Source organism: Neovison vison, chromosome 5, assembly GCF_020171115.1.
Source record: "Neovison vison isolate M4711 chromosome 5, ASM_NN_V1, whole genome shotgun sequence".
NCBI lineage: Eukaryota > Metazoa > Chordata > Mammalia > Carnivora > Mustelidae > Neogale > Neogale vison.
The window spans coordinates 94,880,140-94,888,843 of NC_058095.1; positions in this window are offsets into that span (position 1 = coordinate 94,880,140).

The window sequence follows — 8,704 nt, forward strand, 5'->3', positions numbered from 1 at the left end:
TAGAATTTGTTGGTGGACTGAGGGGGAAAGAGAAGGAGATACTCCAAGAGTTTCTCCATAAGTAATTGGAAAAATGGAGCTGCTATCTGAGTTAGGGAAGGTGGAGGACTGGGGTTGGGTAATCAAGGATCAGTTTTGGACAGGGTAGCAGCCAAATATAGTTGGTATTATTGCACCCAAGCCGGGCAAACTGATGAGAGAGTAAGTTTAATACTAGAGTTACTTTCCTCTTTGTTTCGCTCCCTGGTGAAATTTCCTCCCTACCCTACCCCTAACTTCATGTTTGTATCAATTACCTTCTCTGGTGATGGGATTAACATACCTGGGGAGGAGCAGAGAGAGGAGGAACCTAGCCTGATACTCTAGTCACAAATCCTGGCAGTGAGGGGCACGCCACCACTGTGGGCAGAGCTCATCAGCATTGGCTGCTCCCAGCAAAAAAGCAGCAAGATTTTCTTTAGCAGGCATCTCTCTGATCATTAGTAATTGCTCTAGGGGACCGAGTGGATACCACTCTAATCAATAAATGAGTACCTGGCAGGTTTTGCTGTCTGATAGCATGAACTGGAGAAGAAGAGCAGGCTCTGCTTTGGGAAGGTTAGAAACATCTCATGTTAACAGGTAAGAAAAGTTACCTTCATTCTTTGCTTTTTTTTTTTTTTTTAAATATATCATAGAATTTTCTAGAATTCTGCTTGAGTATAGAGAGCTGTTTGCCATAACAGTGGATATTATAAGGTAATTGTTTATGTTGTCAAGGAAGCAGATTTTGCTCCTCAGGAGGAAAGTAAAGGGAAGTTGGTCTCATTCATTGTGGAGCCTGACCACACCCCCTGGCCTGGCACGAACATCAGTGTGCAGCAGTGGATTGGGCTCAGTGTGCTTAACTGGCTGTTGCTATGGAATTTTTGTCTCTGTAATCAGAGCCTCTGCCTTGATCATTTAATTGCACTTAAAAAAAAAAACACATGAATTTGAGTAAATCCTGAGAACATCACGAGAGGGCTTTTGATTAATGCAAAATTAAAGCTCTTTCAGAAGCAATAATTGAATAAAAAGAACACTATTCAAAGAGCTTTAAGGACATCCCAAACCATTTGAAGATATAGACTCTACAGTCATTATATTAAAATCTGGTTAATTAAAGTACTAAGTGTCATCAAACACTTCGACTTCGGGGTACTTTATTTATATTTGTTTCCATCTCATTTTTTTGTTGCCCTAACCATTAAGTATCTATTTTTCTTTTTTTTTCTTACATTGCCCAGTCATGTTGGCAGGAGAAAAAGCCTTAGCATATTTCCAACTCAGTCTTTCAACCCATCCTTCTTACTGGCCAAATGTTGATGAAGTATCATAATTAAATGTGATTTGTTTCTTTGGTGGTGGCTAAGATAAAATGTGCTTTTTGCTTGGTAGAAGAATATGTTTTTTGACTGTAGAAAGAAGCAAACTGCAAACATAGTATTAGATTAATATTGATATTGACAAAGAATATACCTAAATGTTTGTTAATTGCTAGCTCCCCAAAGAAGTTAAAAGAAACTATTAAGTAACAGGCAAAGCATCACCTTCAAGCACTTGGCATAATCATGCTACCAGTAGGCATGGGTCACTTTGCTCTCTGTCTTGTGAAACTGCAGGTACCATCTGGGGTGTCTTGGGCTAGGGGTCATAGAAGACTCACAACACCTACCCATCTAGAAACTGAGTACCTTACAATATCACTTTGTTGGCAGGGAGTGCTCAGAGTTTGGTTAATTCAACAACGCAAAGTGTTACTTAACACAAATGAGCCTTCCTATCCTCCTTGTTCAGGCTTTTGGTCTCACTTTCATCTGGGCTGCTTGTGGTTTCTGCATCTCCAACCGGGTCCACATCTGAGGAAGAGAAGAACTAGGTGTCATTTTCTTCCCTTTTTAAAAGCATGAAACCTTTCCCAGTTTCTACCTAGTGGACTTCCAGACACATTTGATTGGCCAAGTTATGTCATGTGCTCTTGACTAAACCGAAACCTGCAAGGACACTGGGTTACTTTTGTTGCCTTAGACCCCAGGATTCACCCCCTGAGACGAGGGAGGAGTCCTGCTTTTTATGAAGGGCACGCCCCCTACACCTCCACAGACAAAGGCAGAGTTCTGTCATCAAAGACAGTGTGGGGGAGAGATGCTGCTGGATAGAAATGCATGGGGGCGGGGCAGGGAGGTTCTTGTTTTCTTCCTATTTTTTTTTTTAGCTGCTCAGTTGTGATCCTTTTACTTTCCTTCCTCTGCCAGTCCTTGAAATACTGGGATTCCTCGGGACTCAGACTGGGCCCTCTTCCCTTCTCCGTGTGTACCCTCTGCTTAGAAAATCTCATCTAATCCTGTGGTTTTAAATGCCATTTACATGCTGGCAACTCTCCAAATTGGTATCTTCAGCCCGTAACACTCCTCTGAGCTCCACATTTGGCATCCAACTACCCACTTGACAGCTCACTTTTGTGTCTCAGAAGCATCTCAAACATGTACATCCAAAACGGAACTTTTAATTTTCCCCCAAACCAGCCCTTCTGCAGGCTTTCCCATCCTAATAAACAGCACCTCCATCTGCCCAGTGTTTCAGAACAGATGCACGGGAGTCAGTCTTGACACTTACCTTCCCTGACCACCCATCACAACCACTTTTCTTTTGCTCAGCAGCATCTAGCATGCCATTCCAAGGGTCCATAGTAGGTGCTCAATAAATACTTGTTGAAAATTGATTGAATGTGCTTGTGTGGTACATACCTTGATTGGAGAATGGAAGTGTGGAGGTTAGAAAGAGCATGAGGGTAATAATGGATGGCATTCTGATAAAGATGTTCATTCTGGGATAAATTGAAAGAAACATTCACAATGCTTTCTGAGAGTTCTATGCCATTCTTTCTCTCCATTTCAAACGTAATCCCACCGATCTTTTGACAGAATTTCCAAGGGCACTAAAGGAGGGATGGACATGAAATTTTACAATTTACTTGGATTTTTCTCAAAGCATTGGCCTCCATAATGCTCCTTATAGCAATGCCACATTTGGTGGTTCAGTGTATGATGAGAGCCCAGTGTGGACTGAAGTTGTAATGCATGACCTGCATTTTCCTTCAATAAGACTTGTGATCAGTGACTAATGAAATGGAAAGTTGAGGGATGTTCTTCTTGTCTTTTCCACCATCAATGATGCTGATAAGCTATGATGTTGAAAAAATGAAGAATTATACCAGTCAGCTACTGATGCGTAAAAAGCATCTAGAAAATCTTGATGGCATAGAGCAGTGGGCATTTATTTCCTGTGGATCTTTGGCTTGGCTGAAGTGGCTCATCTAGGGTGGGCCTTGCTGGGGTAGTTCTTGAAGCTGGGTTTGGCAGGGGTGACTTTGTTCCACTTGTGGGTCCCAACCAAAAGGGCAGCAGCTTCCCAAGGGAAGTTTTTCTCAGGTTGATGAGAAAAAGAAAGGCACAGGAGGGCAGATGGAAACACTTGAAGTATCTAAAAGCCTAGGCTAAGAACTGGCACATTGCCACTGTGGCCAACTAGTCAACGCAAGCTACAAGACCAAGAGCAGTACATTTGTGGGAACATCTACTGAACATCTACAGGGCAAGTTGCATGGATATGGGAAGTGTGATGAATCAGAACAATACTTTCATCTGCCCAAGTATATATTACATGTTAAAGAAAACACAAGAAAGCGGGGGTTCAGCTTGAACTGATCAAGCCCAGGGTGGGGCTGCATCTCCTCTGTTCCCATCTGCCTGTCACTGTAATTCAAACTACCCCTTATGGTCCTTTTGGAATAAACTACCTGAAATAGTCTCCATCCTTCCCAAAGGCATTCCATTAGCTATCTATTCAGGAATGCCCAGACAATTTCCCAGGCTGGTGCCCTAGATGTTGGTTCCTGTAGTATGGTTGTTATGGGAAACATTTCATTTCACATCTGCTGACACAATTTGCTGCCTCTCTACTTTTTTTTTAAAAAGGAGAAAGAGAGAGACTGATACTCTGATGGCTGTAAAGGATAATGAGTAATTTATTCAGAGCTATATACAAATCAGACTATCGTCTTCCAGACAGAATCAATAATATAATTTTAAGCCCACACACATTTACAAATGCTAACACTCCGGCGCAGCTGGGTTGCCATGGGCAACCAGGGCATGCCAGCTCGTGATCTGAAACAGGCCCGTGTCTCCCAGCCTGGTAAGCACATTCTGCAGACAGAATCCAAGGGAGCCAAGGATGTTAGTGTTGGCTCTGATCTGGCTGCCGCACAAATGCACCCCTGTGATGGTTTGGATTAGTTCTTGATTGAACTGCTCAGCTTTTTTAAACTCCTATTTGCACAGGACTTCTTCAATATCCCTTCTGTGACTCTGTTTAAGCAGGCTGGGGGACGGAGTGGGGACCAGGGAAGGAGCTGTGTGGGTGGGAGCAGGTGACAAGAAACTCTGCCATAGCTGCTGGAGGTCAGGACAGCAAAGGGTGGTGCTCAGGTCAGAGGTGAGGGAGCAGACTGGTTAGTAAACTATAAAAGTGGGCTCAGTTGGTCTTCCCCCAGGATCAGATGTTGGGAGCGGACTTGCGTTAGTTGAGAAAACAAGAGCAAGAAACCAAAAGGCATGAAGGGAAATGGGCTACATGTCCTGGGCAAATGTCAATGCTGGGAATGGGGTGAGAGACATGCAGGTCCCATTAAAAGGGCTACGGGGGGCGGGGCACACAGGAATAGCCCACGATGGTTCCAGTTAACTATGTCAACTCAAACCAGAATTCATGTCAAAGGAGTCTGTCTTAGTCAGCTCAGGCAGCCATAACAAAATATCACAGACTCGGTGGCGTAAACTATAGACATTTCCTTCTCACAGTTCTGGAGGCCAGAAGCACAAGCATCAGGGTGAGCATGGTGGGAGTCTTGCTGAGGGTTCCTTTCCTGGTTATAGAAAATCAACTTCCTGTATATTCACATTATGGAAAAATAGACCATCCCTCCCTATTATGTTTATTTTCACAAGGCACTTATCTCATTCATGAAGGTTCTACACTCATGACTTTATTACCTCCTAAAGGCCGAATCTCCAAGTGCTATCCCACTTGGGGATCAGGGCTTCAGCATATATGCTGGGTGGGGACACAAACTGAATTATGAGATGTTCCAGGTGAGAGAGCCACTGATATTCACAAAAATCATGAAAGCATTTAGAAATAGGTGATGTTTTATGATGTTAGAACATGACCTGTCTTCCCTCGCTGGCCCTCGTGTTGGTCAGATTCAAAGAAGTGAGTTGGGGGAAATTGGAGGCGGAGACAAACCGTGAGAGACTTTGGACTCTTCAGAAACAAACTGAGGATTTTGGAGGGGCGGTGGGTGGGAGGTTGGGTGAGTCTGGTGGTGGGTATTATGGAAGGGACCTATTGCATGGAGCACTGGGTGCGGTGCATAAACAATGAATTCTGGAACACTGAAAAGAAATCTTAAAAAGAAAACAACAACAACAACAAAAAAACACAGCACACAATGAAGAGCAGATGGACAGAGAGATCGAGGCTACATCCTGCCCTGGCCACTGAACGGCAACATGCCTTGACTTGTGAGTGAGGCTTCTACCTCAGTTTCCACACCCACTGCAGTCAGGACGTGCCTCAGGTGACAACAACGTGAGCAGAGGGTCTTAGGTGAGACTGGCACTGTTCATTCCTAGGCTGGGGAGGAGTCTTATAAGCATGAGAGTTTATGGGACTAGGGGTGGAGACCTATCAGGAGAGTCTTTACTTCCCCCTTATCTTTCTTTAAGTGAACATTTAAGTTCTACTCTCTTAGCAAATTTCAATTATGTAATACAGTATCATCACCTGTGGTCACCACGTTACACATTAAATCTTTAGACCTTATTAACCTTATAACTTTGTACCCTTTTATCAACCTTTCCCTATTTTCCCTACCTCCAGCTCCTGACAACCACTACTTTCTTCTCTGTTTCTATGAGTTTGCTTTTTTTAGATCCACGAATAATTGATACCATACAGTGTTTGTCTTTGTCTGGTCTATTTTACTTAGCATAATGCTTTCCAGGTTCATCCATGTTTTTACAAAGGACAGGATTTCCTTCCTTTTTCTTTTGGATAAATACCCAGAAGTGGGATTCCTGGATCATATGGTATTTTTATTTTTAATTTTTTGAGAAACCTCCTTACTGTTTTCCATAATGGCTATACCAATTTATATTCCCACCAACAGTGCACAAGAGTCCCCTTGTCTCCACATTCTTGCCTTGTTATCCCTTGTCTCTTGATAATAAGACATCCTAACAGGTGTGAGGTGAAGAGAGTCTTTGAAGTATAGCAGAGAAATCATAAGAAGCCCTTGGGAGGGGTGCCTGGGTGGCTCAGTGGGTTAAGCCGCTGCCTTTGGCTCAGGTCATGATCTCAGGGTCCTGGGTTCAAGTTCTGCATCAGGCTCTCTGCTCAGCAGGGAGCCTGCTTCCCTCTCTTTCTGCCTGCCTCTCTGTCTGCTTGTGATTTCTCTCTGTCAAATAAATAAATAAATCTTAAATTAAAAAAAAAAAGAAGCCGTTGGGAGATTAGCTGATCCAACCACCTCACTTAATAGATTAAAAAATAATAATAATAAGGTCACAGAAGTTAAATGATTTGCCCAAGGTCAGAAAACCAGAGAGCAGCAGGTGTGCACAGACCATAGGGCAGTGGGGAGCTCCTGGGCTTCCAGTAGAGGGATGGCATGAGGAAAGGGTCTTCAGGAAAGCAGATCTGGTGTCAAGAAGACTCAGAGATGACAGAATCAAAAGCCAGGGAGACCAGAAACGATTCAGTTTGGGGGTCATGGGAACAGAAGATAAAAGGATGGGATGACTTGTGACTGGGTGGGTCAAGAGGATGGAGGGTGAGAAAGAAGAACGCGATGACCACACTTAAGAATTTGGGCAGCTGGGGAGGAGTCAAGATGGCGGAGAAGTAGCAGGCTGAGACTACCTCAGCTAGCAGGAGATCAGCTAGAGAGCTTATCTAAAGATTGCAAACACCTGCAAATCCATCGGCAGATCGAGGAGAAGAAGAACAGCAATTCTAGAAACAGAAAAACAACCACTTTCTGAAAGGTAGGACTGGCGGAGAAGTGAATCCAAAGCGACGGGAAGATAGACCCCGGGGGTAGGGGCCGGCTCCCGGCAAGCGGCGGAGCAACGGAGCACAAAATCAGGACTTTTAAAAGTCTGTTCCGCTGAGGGACATCGCTCCGGAGGCTAAACCGGGGCGAAGCCCACACAGGGTCGGCGTGACCTCAGGTCCTGCGGGGTCACAGAAGGATCGGGGGTGTCCGAGTGTCGCAGAGCTTGCGGATATTGGAACGGGAAAGCCGGCTGCAGAGACAGAGCCGACAGTGAGCTCGCAGCTCGGAGTTGCCTTGAACCGGCCGCAAGCTTGGTGAGCTCGGAGCGCGGCCGGAGGTTGGGCAGACGCGAGTTACTGGGAGCTGTTCGCTGAGGGCGCACAGGGGAGCGGGGCCCCGGGCTCTCGGCTCCTCCGGGCCGGAGACCAGGAGGCCGCCATTTGTATTCCCGTCCTCCGGAACTCTACGGAAAGCGCTCAGGGAACAAAAGCTCCTGAAAGCAAAGCCGAGCAGATCACTCAGCCCGGCCCCTGGTAAGGGCGGTGTAATTCCGCCTGGGGCAAAGACACTTGAGCATCACTACACCAGGCCCCTCCCCCAGAAGATCAACAAGAAATCCAGGCAAGACCAAGTTCACCTACCAAGGAGTGCAGTTTCAATACCAAGGAGAGAGCAGCAGAATTCCAGAGGTGGAGAAAACAAACCACGGAACTCATGGCTTTCTGCCTGTGATTTTTCAGTCTTGCAGTTAATTTAATTTTTTTCTTTTTCATTTTTTTTCTCTTCTTCTGCTAAAATTTTTTATAACTTTTACCCTTTTCTCTTTTAACGTTTTTTAACTAGATTATCTAATATATATATTTTTCTTTTTTATACTTTTGTTTATTCATTTTCTTTTTTTTTAATTCTTTTTTTTTCTTTTTTTTCTTTCTTTCTTTTTGAACCTTTTTTTATCCCCAAATCAGAAGAGATCCTAATCTCTTCAATCTTTTTTTTCTTAATTCTTTTTTAAATTCTTGATTGAATTTTTAATTCAATCTCTTTTTTTTAATTCTTTTTTTTCTTTTTTTTTTCTTTCTTTTTGAACCTCTTTTTATCCCCAAATCAGAAGAGATCCCAATCAGAAGAGATTGGGAGATCCCAATCAAAGGAGATCCCAATCAGAGGAGATCCCTCACCCAATCGTGAGGGGGGAGAAATCCCCCCTCACGATTTGGGATCTCTTCTGATTTGGTTAAAGCATATTTTCCTGGGATTGTTGCCACCCTTTTAGTATTTTACTTGCTCCTTCATATACTCTTAGCTGGACAAAATGACAAGGCTGAAAAATTCACAACAAAAAAAAGAACAAGAGGCAGTACCGAAGGCTAGGGACCTAATCAATACAGACATTGGTAATATGTCAGATCTAGAGTTCAAAATGACAATTCTCAAGGTTATAGCCGGGCTTGAAAAAGGCATGGAAGATATTAGAGAAACCCTCTCCAGAGATATAAAAGCCCTTTCTGGAGAAATAAAAGAACTAAAATCTAACCAAGTTGAAATAAAAAAAGCTATTAATGA